Source organism: Mobula hypostoma, chromosome 15 (assembly GCF_963921235.1).
Source record: "Mobula hypostoma chromosome 15, sMobHyp1.1, whole genome shotgun sequence".
Lineage (NCBI taxonomy): Eukaryota > Metazoa > Chordata > Chondrichthyes > Myliobatiformes > Myliobatidae > Mobula > Mobula hypostoma.
This window is the reverse complement of record NC_086111.1, coordinates 48091425-48105850: the sequence shown is the minus strand read 5'-3', so window position 1 is coordinate 48105850 and position 14426 is coordinate 48091425. Positions and strand designations below refer to the sequence as shown.

The 14426-nt window shown below is 40.0% G+C and overlaps 1 protein-coding gene across 1 annotated transcript in view; it reads left to right on the top strand.

Annotated features, from left to right (window-relative positions):
• The window catches only part of LOC134356821 (receptor-type tyrosine-protein phosphatase gamma-like), a 699039-nt gene that overhangs the window by 473732 nt on the left and 210881 nt on the right, over positions 1-14426 (top strand). The window lies entirely within an intron of this gene.

Below are 14426 nucleotides of genomic sequence, written 5' to 3'. Positions count from 1 at the left end.
ACAAAAATAACCAGTTTGCCATTAAGTAAAAGCTAATAACTATTTATTAAACCTGAAAAGAGAAGAAAAACCAAAAATTTCTGGCAAAGCAATGAAGCAAATTTGCAGTTAACATTTTATAATGCACTTCTCCACAGGAGATTATAAATAAGGAAATGCTATTTGGTTGACTTGAAAATGGGTTATATTCCATTTTATTTTATAACAATTGATTTTATGAATTTTAATATAATTTATGGCATGGTACGCAATTTTATGCAAGCAACAATATGTTCAGGAGTCGGTTTCAATTTTCAGAAGCAATAAGCACATTTTGATTCTTTTCCTTTGTCTACATAGTAATTTCTTCTTGTGAGGGAGCAATCCTGGTTGGACGTTCTTATTAACCATCGGATCATAGAGAGTTCATGCCAGCCATCAGCCTCCCAGTTAAATTAATCCTACATTAATCCTTTTTTTATTGCTGAAGTGCCTGCACAGTGGTAGTGATCCCATGGAACACAAAGCTCAAGATGACAGCACTTGTTCTCCTATCCTGCCATTCTGCCAATTCCCATTTTTTCTCATCAAGCAGCTGTGGCAAACTTTTGCAGCCCATGCCTCTTTTATGCCCTCAGATCAGGATTGATGGAATTAACTATTATGAGCACCTTAGCAGCCAGTGCAATGCGAATGTGGCCCTTACCTTGGTCTGAGGATGGATTTGAGGCTGCTATAGGATCAGATTTCACAGCAGATTGAAGTGCAGATGCTCCTGAATGAAGTTAAGGTAGGGAAATTAATCTCTTAAAAGCTGCTGGATTTATCTTCCACCAAGAGGCCTTCTGCCACTCATCTCTTTCCAGGAGATTCCCTGCTGTGTGTCGTCTCTTTGTCTCAGTCTTACTGAGTTTAAAGAGAAATGCCTGTGTCCGTCCATAAGTGATTTGTGCTGTTGTCATTTAGTCATCAGAAAATCATTCAGCGCTTGCTACATCATTCTTTGCACTCTCAAAGCTCCTGTTTTTCAATATGTGCCAACTCAAGAAATGGCCAAACATTTGTAGAATTATGTAATAGCCAATAGATTTCATAAAACAAGTAACAAACGATCTCTTTTTCAGCAACACACAATCTATTTGAGTGACTCTGCAGGTCCAACAGCAGTGATGAAAGAAAATAAACTGTCAAACTTTTAGGCCAAAACCCTGCATCAGGACTGAGAGTGAAGAGGCAAGTTGGCCAGCATAGAGAGAAAGAATGGTGTGAAAAGACTCTGAGGCAATTGCTAAACTGAGGAGAGGTATATAATGACAGGCCAGTATTGAAAGGTAATGGAAGTGAGTAGGGATGGAGCTGGGAGGTTAAGGCAAGTGAATGATAAGTTGGAAGCAAAGAGCAAGAGGTAAGTGACAGGGTGGGCTGGGGGAAGGGAGAGTGAAAATGAGAGACAGCTGCTTGAGGGAGATAAGCACAAACATCAGTACTAGATACTGATAACTAAAGGAGATGCAATGAGAACCATTAAAGGAGAAGAAAAAGGTAAATCAACACTCACAACACGCTGGAGGACTGACGAAGGGTTCTGGCTCTAAACGTCGGTCAATCTTTTCCATGAATGCTGCTCGACCTGCTGAGTTCCTCCAGCGTGTTGTGAGTGTTGCTTTGACCCCAGCATCTGCAGATTATTTTGTGTTTAAAAGGTAAATCAGACAGGAGATTGGTAGTGGTGTGGGCAGAAGGAGAAACCTGTGAGAAATTGGTGGATGGAGGAGGGGAAGGGACAAAGCTGAGTGAAGGGGTAGTTGGAAAGGAGAGGTAAAAATGAGAGACTTGGAGGGTCAGACGGAGAATGAGGTCAAGGGAGAACAAGGAGGTGGGGAGAGGTTACTTAAAATAGGTAACCTCAATATTCATGCCATCGAGATAGACTACTCAAGCAGAACATAAGGTTTTGCTCCTTCATTTTGCAATGTGCTTCGTCCTAGCAGTGGAGAAATTCAAGGTTAGTGTGGGAATGGGGAAGGAAGTTGAAATTATCTGCAACTTGATGCCTGGGATGACCGGTACAAACTGAGCATAGATGTTCTGCAAAACGATTGCGGAGTCTGCGCTTGGTCTTGCTGATGTAGTGGAGGCCACATCGGAGTGCGAGAGGGAGTAGATAAAGTTGAAGCCCTTTTTCAGTTCCAGTGTAGGGTCTCACCCAAAAAATGTCAACCATCATTTCCCTCTACACATGCTGCTTGACCCACTCAGTTCTAACAGCTCTTCAGATTTTTTTTGCTGCAGTTTCTAACATCTGCAGTTAAGTTTCCATCTCTTTTTATGGTTTAAGTTAGATGGAAGGTTCTTCAAGCTGCTTAATGAATTTTCAAACTAGAATGCTAAGCAGGTTATGAGCTGGAATATTAAGTAATCTGACAACATGGCATCAAATTTGTGCTGAACACTGAGGTCACAGTTTGTCTGGTCTTCTCTGTATATATCAAGTGAGTCTGCATTGCATTTATGCTCATCAAAGTGGTTTTTTGTATGGTTTACTTCACAACTGTGCATTTGCACAGACCGGAGATCTATGGGCAATCTAACAAAAACTGGTCAGAATTCTTCTATGGTGATTAATCTCATGTTGAAAATTTTGAAATTTAAACTACTTTACTAGGTCATCCAAGGTTACATTAAACATGGTCTTCAGCCTTCTGCATAAGCCTATGATCAATGAGTTGAGATAGTAATTGGTTTAGCAAATTGCAGGCCTGGTGAAAATAACTCCAGCAAAACGTTAGATAAAATCAATGCTGTTTTACATATTTGTATTGACACTTGTTCAAAGCTCAAAGTCCCATTCATTTATGGTTGTGGAAACCTGGTATCATACAAGAGAAAGAATATAGAAAGCAGAAATCTCCATTTTAAAATTGCTTTGTTACAATTATTACATAATTCAGAAATAGGCCATTCAGCCCAGTTACTCAAAGCTAGTGCCCATCTTCCACTTAGCCGCACCTCATTCTCACTCACCCATGAGTAGCATAACTTTGTATTCCATTCTCCCTTAAATCTATCTGTTCCTTAAATGGTGTAATACAATTCACCACATATGTCAAATGTTCCCTGCACTGTCTTAGCTTCATGGCTTCTAACTTTGCTCTTTCCTTTCAAATGGAAACTTATAGGGAAAGTAGTTCTAGCCTGATCTGTCTTAATCTATTTCCACATAGACTTTTGTCTTAAACCTTGCTCCTTCCCCCAACACCCCCTCCATTTTGAAGAACAAAAGCATGCAGTTCGCTTACCCAAAATATTAACTGGGCTCACTTTCCACATATGTTGTTTAGCTAGCTGAGCTTTTACAGCATTTATGTTTTTGTTTCATTTTTTGATTGTGTTCCCTATAAGCAGTTCCGCTAATCTGAATGTGCTAAGAATAAAACTGAACAAAGGTGGCAAGCACTAATTTTACCCCAGCATTCATTGAGCAACTTTCTGATGTGTATTTAATATTCCAGTAATATGTGAGAATTATTGTAAATATATTGTTTGATTAAGCATTCTTTATTGTTTAAATAATGCATTGTGGGTTATATGTAAAAGTATGTAAATAGCATACATCATCACGCCGCCATGTGCAATGTGCGTGCCTCACTTAAGTAAAAATGAGTATGTACGAATTATCTCCTGCTCCCTGTTTTTCTTTTAATTAGTTCAATATTTTTGAGTTACATACATAACAGTGGTGATGAGGTATTTTTAAAACAAATCCAACTATACCTATTGAAGTGCAGCAAAAAACAATTGAGTTAAAAGAAGTGCAGCACTTTTTTTCCTTCGGGGCAGCACATTTTCTTTGCAAAAGGAAAGATGATCAAGTAAAAAAAAAGAGCAGAAAACGGAAGAATTCATTGATTCATAAACAGTACTGAGTGATAATAATTATCAATTAAAAAAGAGCTGAAATGGCTGGCTACATTGGAAATATAGATCTATTTGATTGCTCAGCAGATAACTGGCTCATGTATACTGAGCTAATTGATCAATATTTTGAAGCAAATGAAATAGCTAATGAGTCAGTTTTACTGAGGTTTAAAGGCATACAGTTTGCTTGGAAATGTAACTGCTCCAAACAAACCAGCCTAACTGAGCTTTGCTGATATCATGAAAGTAATACAAGAACACTTGGACCCCAAATCATTGTTCATTGCAAAATGGTTTAGGTTTCCTAAGCAGAATCAAAAAGAAGGGGAGATCATTTCAGTGTACATGGCTGAACTGAAAAGATTGTCTGAGCATTGTCAGATCATTGGTGGACTTCATTATGCACCAAGAGATCATTTAGTTGTAGAATCTTACAAGAGAGGATTTAAAAATGGCTCATAACTGATGCAGAACTTACACTTAAAGAGCAGTTGAAATTACTGTATCAATGGAAACAGCAGACAGAGATGCAATTGAGTTGCAGTCAGCAATGAAAGTGAACATGAGCAGTGCCTGAACAGAAACTGGCATAGCTGAACAAATTGTGTTACTTGAATGAAGTGTGTTTATATAACCTCCTGACCTCTTGCAATGAACTGCTTTCCAAACTCTTCCACTGAGGTTTCCAGCATTACTTGTCTCATGTCTATGTTTGTTTACAAAATTAAATTAAATTCCTTATTTCATAATCTTCACATATACACAAAAGCATACAAAAATATTAATTCCAGCCAATGTCACTACGATAAATAAAGCCAAAAAATGTTGACCTTTAGTTGCTTAACTGATGCAAAATCGAAGACTGGAACTTATGCCTATTGCAAAGGATTTTAAACAGTGGTCTTAAAGGATAACCTTTCCACATAAATACTTTCTGCAAATGTACCTCATTTAATGGCATAATGTGTCATATGCTCCTGGACCTTGTGTGCTAGTTTGTAATGTTTAATGCAAGGAATGAATACCGTATAATTTCGCTTTACTTCGTAGAAACTACAATCAGACTTGGGGTTTATATTTTAATTGCTTGCCTTTTGCGAGAAATATAAAATTAATTTGAATGTAGCAAGCCCTATTATTGTGTACGGTGCCAACAGCTGCTGAATTCATTATTCTATGCGCCACTGGTGACGCAGAATTGAAAAAGATAACATGATTTAAAAAGAACATTGAAAGTCATCATTATAGATTCAGTTTCCTCCACAGCTTGCTGTGATAATAGATCGAATAGACTCTTCTGGGATTTCACATGTTTGACCAATTGAATTTCCACTTTATCACTTAATTGAATTGTGTCTGTTAACTATTCTGGCTGAATAAGATTAGCGCAGTGACTTTAGTACAAAACTGATGGTTTTCAGAGCATGGAACTCAATATGACAGCATCAATAACAGTTAATGCTTGTTTATACAATTGTTGGATGACCTGATCATGGATCAGAAAAACTTTGAACTTCCTAAATAATTTCTTGAGTATAAATTCCACCATTCTCTGAATTCCTTTGCACATATGGGCTGTCCAGGCTTAGTGATATTCTTCACCAGTAATTCCCTGTCTGCACTTGGTATCAAACATTTCACAGAGAACAGCAGCAGAATGCAAACTTATTGCTGTTTTCCATAATTCACAATTGAGAATTTGCCTGCTGATTCTGGTATTTGATCATGTACTTAAATGGATTGTGGCAGTGTTCTTGGTTAACTGTAAATTAAATTACTTCTTTTTGATTATTTGAAAATTTGCTTATTTTTAAGTTATAGTATTTAATAATATGTAAGTGTAAGTATTTAAGTGTTTTTAAAGTTACCACATTTTAGGGTATTTACAACTCATTGATTTTTAATAGTTCTTGTGAAGTTTTTGAGAACTTGCCATTTAGAAGCATTTAATATCCATGACCTACAGAGCATACAGTCAGTAAAACAGTCAACATTTATTTTCTGCTATTTCTACAAGAAAGCATTATATCATGCATATTCTTGCCGATGCATAGGACCATGCTGTTTTCGATTGGGATAGCTTTGACCAGCATGTTTCACTGTGAGTAAACTATATACCACAAAATCAGCAGCAAGTCATTCACTACTAATAGAAAGTCTTTGGCCATTGAGTATTGGTTCATACTTATGATAAACCCTAGATAAACTGGGTTTTGAAGTCAAATGAGAATTTTTACCTTCTCAAGTGCGATGATCTTTGAAGACAAATCCTTTGTACTTTGTAGATCTTAGTAAATTTTTAACCAATCAACATCTCTGCATGTTGAATATACTAAAGTTACTCTAGGAAGCTTTTGCTTTCCACTTTTTCTGTGTAAAAGTATTATCAAGCTGACACTATGGGAATTTGCATGTATATATTTATAATGGGATTAAATTAGGAGCTTAATATGTAAAAAAAAATCTAATCCTCTTCATTAGAAATTACAAATGATATAAACCCCACTGATGACATCAGATAAGATGGCATAAACTAGCTATTGATTCAAATTATGGGGTGATTAAAGGAACTCTTTCTCATTGCAATACTCTGGGATCAAAAACAAAGTACCTAGTGACTTCAAAGCATTTGTTGTTTTACTGAGATTAATTAACGTCAAGGAATACAAGAGAATTTGATTACATTGTGGTGCCATGACTCTCTCAGAAACAAAACTAGCCTCTCTATCAGTGACTCTGATTCCCAAAAGAGTTGTTCAGTGGGTTCAGTCTTTAGTCTGAATATTCTTCTGTTCTGGTGTCAGTCATTACTTATAACAGGCAATCTCAGCATCAACTGGGAAAGATTTTGGTTTACATCCCACTTGAGGGTTTTGAGCGCTTCATCTAAAATGCAAAAGAGACGGAATGCTACAATATCAAGGCTGCTATCTTTCAGAGCATACTAAACCAACACATCAAATGCATGTAAAGCATCTTCTATTTATTTTTGAAGAAAAACAGGCGAGTTGTCGGTGAATGTACCCTTTAATCAGTATAACCAAAAGTTAGCTTGTCATTTATTTTATACCTACTTGAAGGGACCTTTGCTATAATTTGTCTGTGTATTGTCACTGTGTTTTATCTTCACATTTTTCACCTAACAAATGAAGTTAATAGAGGGATTCAATTGAGCAGTGAAGGCTTAGAATTGGAGAAAACTCTTTGGAGTAATAATGAACCTAAAAATGTGATAAAGGGGTGATACCAATCTGTGAAGTCTGGAGAATTTAGCTCTCTCTTCAGCTCTCTCGAAGGCTATTAGTTCCACTACTTCTAGAGATTAGTTCATTTATACTCTGCAGTTGCTTATTCATAAATTTTTGATTTAGCACTTTTCAAAACTAGCAACTTAAGAACAAAGCAACACACATCAAAGTTGCTGGTGAACGCAGCAGACCAGGCAGCATCTCTAGGAAGAGGTACAGTCGACGTTTCAGGCCGAGACCCTTCGTCAGGACTAACTGAAGGAAGAGTGAGTAAGAGATTTGAATATGGGAGGGGGAGGGGGAGATCCAAAATGATAGGAGAAGACAGGAGGGGGAGGGATGGAGCCAAGAGCTGGACAGGTGATTGGCAAAGGGGATACGAGAGGATCATGGGACAGGAGGTCCGGGGAGAAAGACAAGGTGGGGGGCGGGAACCCAGAGGATGGGCAAGGGGTATAGTCAGAGGGACAGAGGGAGAAAAAGGAGAGTGAGAGAAAGAATGTGTGTATAAAAATAAATAACAGATGGGGTACAAGGGGGAGGTGGGGCATTAGCGGAAGTCAGAGAAGTCGATGTTCATGCCATCAGGTTGGAGGGTACCCAGACGGAATATAAGGTGTTGTTCCTCCAACCTGAGTGTGGCTTTATCTTTACAGTAGAGGAGGCCGTGGATAGACATGTCAGAATGGGAGTACAGTAGAGGAGGCCTTATATTCTGTCTGGGTACCCTCCAACCTGATGGCATGAACATCGACTTCTCTAACTTCCGCTAATGCCCCACCTCCCCCTCGTACCCCATCTGTTATTTATTTTTATACACACATTCTTTCTCTCACTCTCCTTTTTCTCCCTCTGTCCCTCTGACTATACCCCTTGCCCATCCTCTGAGTCCCCCCCCCGTCTTTCTCCCAGGACCTCCTGTCCCATGATCCTCTCGTATCGCCTTTGCCAATCACCTGTCCAGCTCTTGGCTCCATCCCTCCCCCTCCTGTCTTCTCCTATCATTTTGGATCTCCCCCCTCCCCCTCCCACTTTCAAATCTCTTACTAACTCTTCCTTCAGCTAGTCCTGACGAAGGGTCTTGGCCTGAAACGTCGACTGTACCTCTTCCTAGAGATGCTGCCTGGCCTGCTGCATTCACCAGCAACTTTGATGTGTGTTGCTTGAGTTTCCCGCATCTGTAGAATTCCTGTTGTTTGCGAACTTAAAAACAAAACTCTTGCAATCAGTGTAAGACGAAAAGCACACATTTTAGGCTAACACACACAAAATGCTGGAGGAACTCAGCAGGTCGGGCAGCTTTTATGGGAGAATAAACAGTCGATGTTTTGGGCCAAGACCCTTTATCAGGACTCTTCCTAACCTGCTGAGTTTTTCCAGCAGTTAGTGTGTGCTGCTCAATATTTCCAGCATCTGCAGAAGCTCCTGTGTTTATGTCTTTTAGATTTATCTGTTTGCAATGTGCATAATTTTGAGCCAAAATCAAGGGAGGAAGAAATGGGCACAGGCATACCATGTTCCAGGCATGGAATAGGCAAATCAAGGTCCAAATTTTGTACCAAATTCCACCACCTCCAACGAGATCCCACCACTAAGCACATCTTTCCCTCCCCACCTCTCTCCGCTTCCCGCAGGGATCGCTCCCTACGCGACTCCCTTGTCCATTCGTCCCCCCCCATCCTTCCCCACTGATCTCCCTCCTGGCACTTATCCTTGTAAGCGGAACAAGTGCTACACATGCCCTTACACTTCCTCCCTTACCACCATTCAGTGCCCCAAACAGTCCTTCCAGATGAGGCGGGTCTCGCCAATATATATAGAAGGCCACATCGGGAGCACCGGACGCAGTATGTCACCCCAGCCGACTCACAGGTGAAGTGTCACGCAGACTGGGAGACCGCTTTGCTGAACACCTACGCTCTGTCCGCCAGAGAAAGCAGGATCTCCCAGTGGCCACGCATTTTAATTCCACATCCCATTCCCATTCTGACATGTCTATCCACGGCCTCCTCTACTGTAAAGATGAAGCCACACTCGGGTTGGAGGAACAACACCTTATATTCCGTCTGGGTAGCCTCCAACCTGATGGCATGAACATGGACTTCTCTAACTTCCGCTAATGCCCCACCTCCCCCTCGTAGCCCATCCTCCGGGTCCGTCCTCCTCTTGTCTTTCTTCCCGGACCTCCTGTCCCATGATCCTCTCGTATCCCCTTTGCCAATCACCTGTCCAGCTCTTGGCTCCATCCCTCCCCCTCCTGTCTTCTCCTATCATTTTGGATCTCCCACTCGCCCTCCCACTTTCAAATCTCTTTCTAACTCTTCCTTCAGTTAGTCCTGACGAAGGGTCTTGGTCTGAAACGTCGACTGTACCTCTTCCTAGAGATGCTGTCTGGCCTGCTGCATTCACCAGCAACTTTGATGTGTGTTGCTTGAATTTCCAGCATCTGCAGAATTCCTGTTGTTGTCCAAATTTTGTATTCAATTTTAATTCCAGAAATGCAGCTCATGAAATTGTAAAAATCGATAATATAATACAATAGGGAAACATATCAATGAGAGATGCCAGCAACAATTGTTTAACTAACGTAAGATATAGGAGCAGGAGTAGGCATCTGACCCGTCAAGCCTGCTCCACCATTCAAAAAGATCATGGCTGATCTGGCCATGGACTCATCTCCACCTACCTGACTTTTCCCTATAACCCTTAATTCCCCTACTATGCAAAAATCTATCCAACCTTGTCTTAAGTATATCTACTGAGGTAGCCTCCACTGCTTCATTGGGCAGAGAATTCTACAGATTCACCACTCTCTGGGAAAAGCAGTTCTTCCTCACCATCCTAAATCTACTCCCCCAAATCTTGAGGCTATGTGCCCTAGTTCTAGTCTCACCGACCAGTGGAAACAACTTTCCTGCCTCTATCTTATCTATTCCTTTCATAATTTTGTATGTAAATCCATATACAGTTTGGAAATGTAGAAACAACACACAGAAAATCCTGGAGGAACTCAACAGGCCAGGCAGCATCTATGGAAAAAAGTACAGTTGACAATTCAGGCTGAGACCCTTCAGTAGGACTGGAGAAAAAAAGATGAGTAGATTTAAAAGTTGGGGGGGGCGGGGGCGGGGAGAGAGAGAAACACAAGGTGATAGGTGAAACAACGAGGGGGAGGAATGAAGTAAAGAGCTGGGAAGTTGGTTGGTGAAAGAGATACAGGGCTGGAGAAAAGGGAATCTGATAGGAGAAGACAGAAGGCCAGGGAAGAAGGAAAAGGGCAGAGGAGCACCAGAGGGAGGTGACAGGCAGGCAAGGAGATAAGGTGAGAGAGGGAAAAGGGAATGGGGAATGGTGAACGGGAGCGGGGGGAGGTGGTCATTACCGGCAGTTCGAGAAATCAGTGTTCATGTCATCAGGTTGGAGGCTACCAGATGGAATATAAGGTGTTGTTACCGAGACTGGAAATGTAGAATTTGAGTCCTGAGAGCTTTTAAGTTGGAAGATGTGATGCTCTTTCTCAAGCTTATGTCAGGCTTTGTTGGGACAGTTTTTGATTGCGAAGACAGAGAGGTCAGACATAAGTGACATGGAAGATTAGAATAGCAGGCAACTGAAAGTGAGCTCATAGTTGCTCTTGTGAACTGAATTCAAATGTTTTGCAAAGCTGCTTCCTCACCTTCACCACCCTCTCAAAATTGGCACACAGCTGGTTGAGCCTTTCACTCTCCCTTGGGGTCTCCACTATGTAACATGTATTACTTTTGTTCTCTTCTGCACCTCCTCCCAACTTAATGGCAACTTAAAATTGGTTTGATTTCTAATTATCTGTAGCTGTCTTGAAGTGCAATCGAACTGAAATATTAATGTTTTTCTCCGCACATCTATATTACTAGTGAGAATGAGCAGCATTTTCTGTTTTCCTTCATGTGGATTTGAATCAAATAATCTCTTTTTTTTCCATTCTTGACATCCTGTAGAGTCAGGCAGCAACCTGATTTTATTATATAAATCAATATCTTACACAGTTGCAGATTTCTGTGTGGAATTGGCAGCAGCTGGAAAGAACATTGAAACACAAAGTTTGCTCGGATCTTTTGGATGAATGAAATTAAAACCAATGTCCTAAGATTCTGCTCATAAAAAAAGATATTAAATGTAAATATTTGTATGTTGTGTATCAGTGGTGGCAACAAACCAACTTTCAAGATGCTGCCGCCTCCACATAGCATACCTCCCCCGCTCCACAGCAAGTACCTGAGGGCTACAGACTGCTCAATTTGTCGTACTATATACTGATGAATTGTTTGTGGATGCTTGAATGGAAGTTTTGTACACTTCTTTGACTGGCATGGAAAGGATTGCTGAATGATCAATTTGCTAGCCTGTTGTCTGTCTTGGTCCAAACCCAATTTTAACCACTGTGTACTTGCAGGGCAATCTGTCAAATCTCAATGGAGGAGTTTGAGGCAATACTTACAACTCTGTGGAAACCCTCTTATTTATAGCAATTGTCTTTCCATTGATGTTTATCTCTCTCTCTCTCTTTTCTATATACATCTCTTCCTTGTTCTTTTTCTAGCGTGTTTACTTCTCCCTCGATCTTTTTATAATATGGCAAATAATGGAAGAGAGCTATCAAGCATGATAAGTTGTGTTTATAAGCGTGGCTGTAAGGCAAGTGTGGCTGTAAATTGTTTCCTTCCCATTATGTCAAACAATTGAAAGCTTCCTGCCTGCAGACCCAATGGATAGTATAACTCTTTGGTCTATATAATTCCTTTCCTACTAGTCTCTCTCTGCTATTATTGTTCCTCCCTTTTGCCACTTTAAACAATCCACTCAGCACTTTTGTTCTCACCTTCTCACAGCCTTGTTTTCAGTACTCCAGCCCTTAACTCCAACATGGTGTCCCAGACCTTCTAGGATTAGTGGTAGGGGTGGGGGGAGGTTGTGGAGTGCAGCAGTAGTAGTTGAGTGGTGGGAAACAAGAGGATCCGATTACAAATTTCCTTGCTGCAAATGTCTACAAAGGTTAAGCAATCCCAAGCATTCTCCAAAGTATGAAGTGACACATTGAATTAGCTCTCACTGTTTTATGCACACACACATCTTAAATCTTTCTGAAGGCAAAACCAGCTGATGTGTGGTGCTTTGAAATGTGACTGGATATGTAAGCTTTCTTACACTCCACAGTAGCGATCCCTATCTTATCGTCACCCAGTAAGCATTAGTATTTCCATTCAGTCAAGGGGATGAATCACTTAAGCCTGCTGATTTATCATTTGGCTTGTGCAGTAGACATGAGAATATATTAGACCTAAACAGTGACAAGAATGACCCTGCATCAATTTCTATCAAAGGGTTTTGTTCCAAGTTTTTTTCAGTAACTGAAAAAATGTCCTTCAGTGATTTTAATTATCAGGAATGATTGCTCTATCTGTAACAAATCCTATCGCAGAATAAGCCATGCATCTATTTTTAACTAAGGTCTAAAAATTCTTTAAAGAAGCATTTTACTTTCTGTTTGAATCCATTGACTTATATTTTTCATTCAATTTAGGTCTGACAAATTGATTAAAAGATATGTCTATCTGCAGATTTGCAGTAGCCTTTCACTAAATTTTCCATTCTCAGCTGGAGTGATGCATGCAATTGCAATCAGATCAGTAAATTATAATTGTTCAGAACCTAGTATTGCCATATTAATCACAATTTCACAGTAAGAATATTATTAATAAGTTTTTCGCTTGACTAAATTGGGCTTGAACTGCAAATAGAGAAATTTGGTTTAATTTGAAAAGAAATCTTTAGAGACTCAATTAATGACTCACAGTTTAAGAAATGAATTTCTAAGTTTTGGCATACACATATGTTGCCACAATTAGATTTATAAATATTCCTTGATCAAAATTTTGTGTATCATATATATTTTACATTTCTTTTCATCTCTGAAGACAGCCCCTCTTTTTACTCTTTGCTCGTAGGTATCACTTGTCCTCCAGTAACTACTCAAATTGACAGTATTCCTGGCTGAACTTGGCAAAGGGCTGCTCATCCATAACTGTCAAATTCAAATTCATTCAACTACGACACAACTGTTCAAATTTATCCTTAACAGAGGCCACACAGTGGTATGCCAAAGAGAGATGCTCATTTATAATTATTAAAGGAACTATCTCCTTCTTCCCCAGCAGATCAACTCACAGAACACAATCTGAGAAGGTCATCCATTCCTTTTGAGTGTATAATGGCTTTGTGCTTTATTTGGTCAGTGTATTTAACCACTACGACACTGGAGAAATGGAGAAATAAACTTTTCAAAAACAACACAAGACAAAATAAAGCAGTCGAGTAAAATTGTGTATAACTAGCATGAAAAAAACAAATTTACACTATTTTGCGATGGAAGTTGAATTGAATTAACTTTATTTCTTACATGTTTCACATACATGAGAAGTAAAAATCTTTGTTATGTCTCTGTCTAAATGCAGTGTGCAATCAGAGTAACTTATAATAAATAGAACAATCAATGTAACATGGAAATACACTCAAATCAGCGGGAGTTAGTCAGTCAGATAGCCTAGTGGAAGAAGCTGTCCTGGAGCCTTTTGGTCCTGGCTTTTATGCTGCGGTACCGTTTCCTAGATGGTAGCAGCTGAAATAGATTGTGGTTGGGGTGACTCAGGTCCCCAATGATCTTTAAGGCCTTTTTTCACACCTGTCTTTTTAAATGTCTTGAATCATGGGAAGTTCACAAATACAGATGCACTGGGCTGTCCGCACCACTCTCTGCAGAATCCTGCGATTAAGGGAAGTACAGTTGCCATACCAGGCAGTGCTGCAGCCAGTCAGGATGCTCTCAATTGTGCCCCTGTAGAAAGTTCTTAGGATTTGGGGACCCACACCAAACTTTCTCAACCATCTGAGGTGAAAGAGGTGCTGTTGTGCCTTTTTCACCACACAGCTGGTGTGTATAGACCACGTAAGGTCTTTGGTGAAGTGGATGCCGAGGAGCTTAAAGCTGTTTACCCTCTCAACCCCAGATCCATTGATATCAAAAGGGGTTAACCAGTTTCCATTTCTCCTGTAATCTACAACCAGCTCCTTTGTTTTTGCGACATTGAGGGAGAGGTTGTTTTCTTGACACTACTGTGTCAGAGAGATGACTTCTTTCCTGTAGACTGCCTCGTTATTGTTTGAGATTAGGCCAATCAATGTAGTGTCGTCGGCAAATTTATTTAGCAGATTAGAGCTGTGGGTGGCAACACAGTCATGGGTATT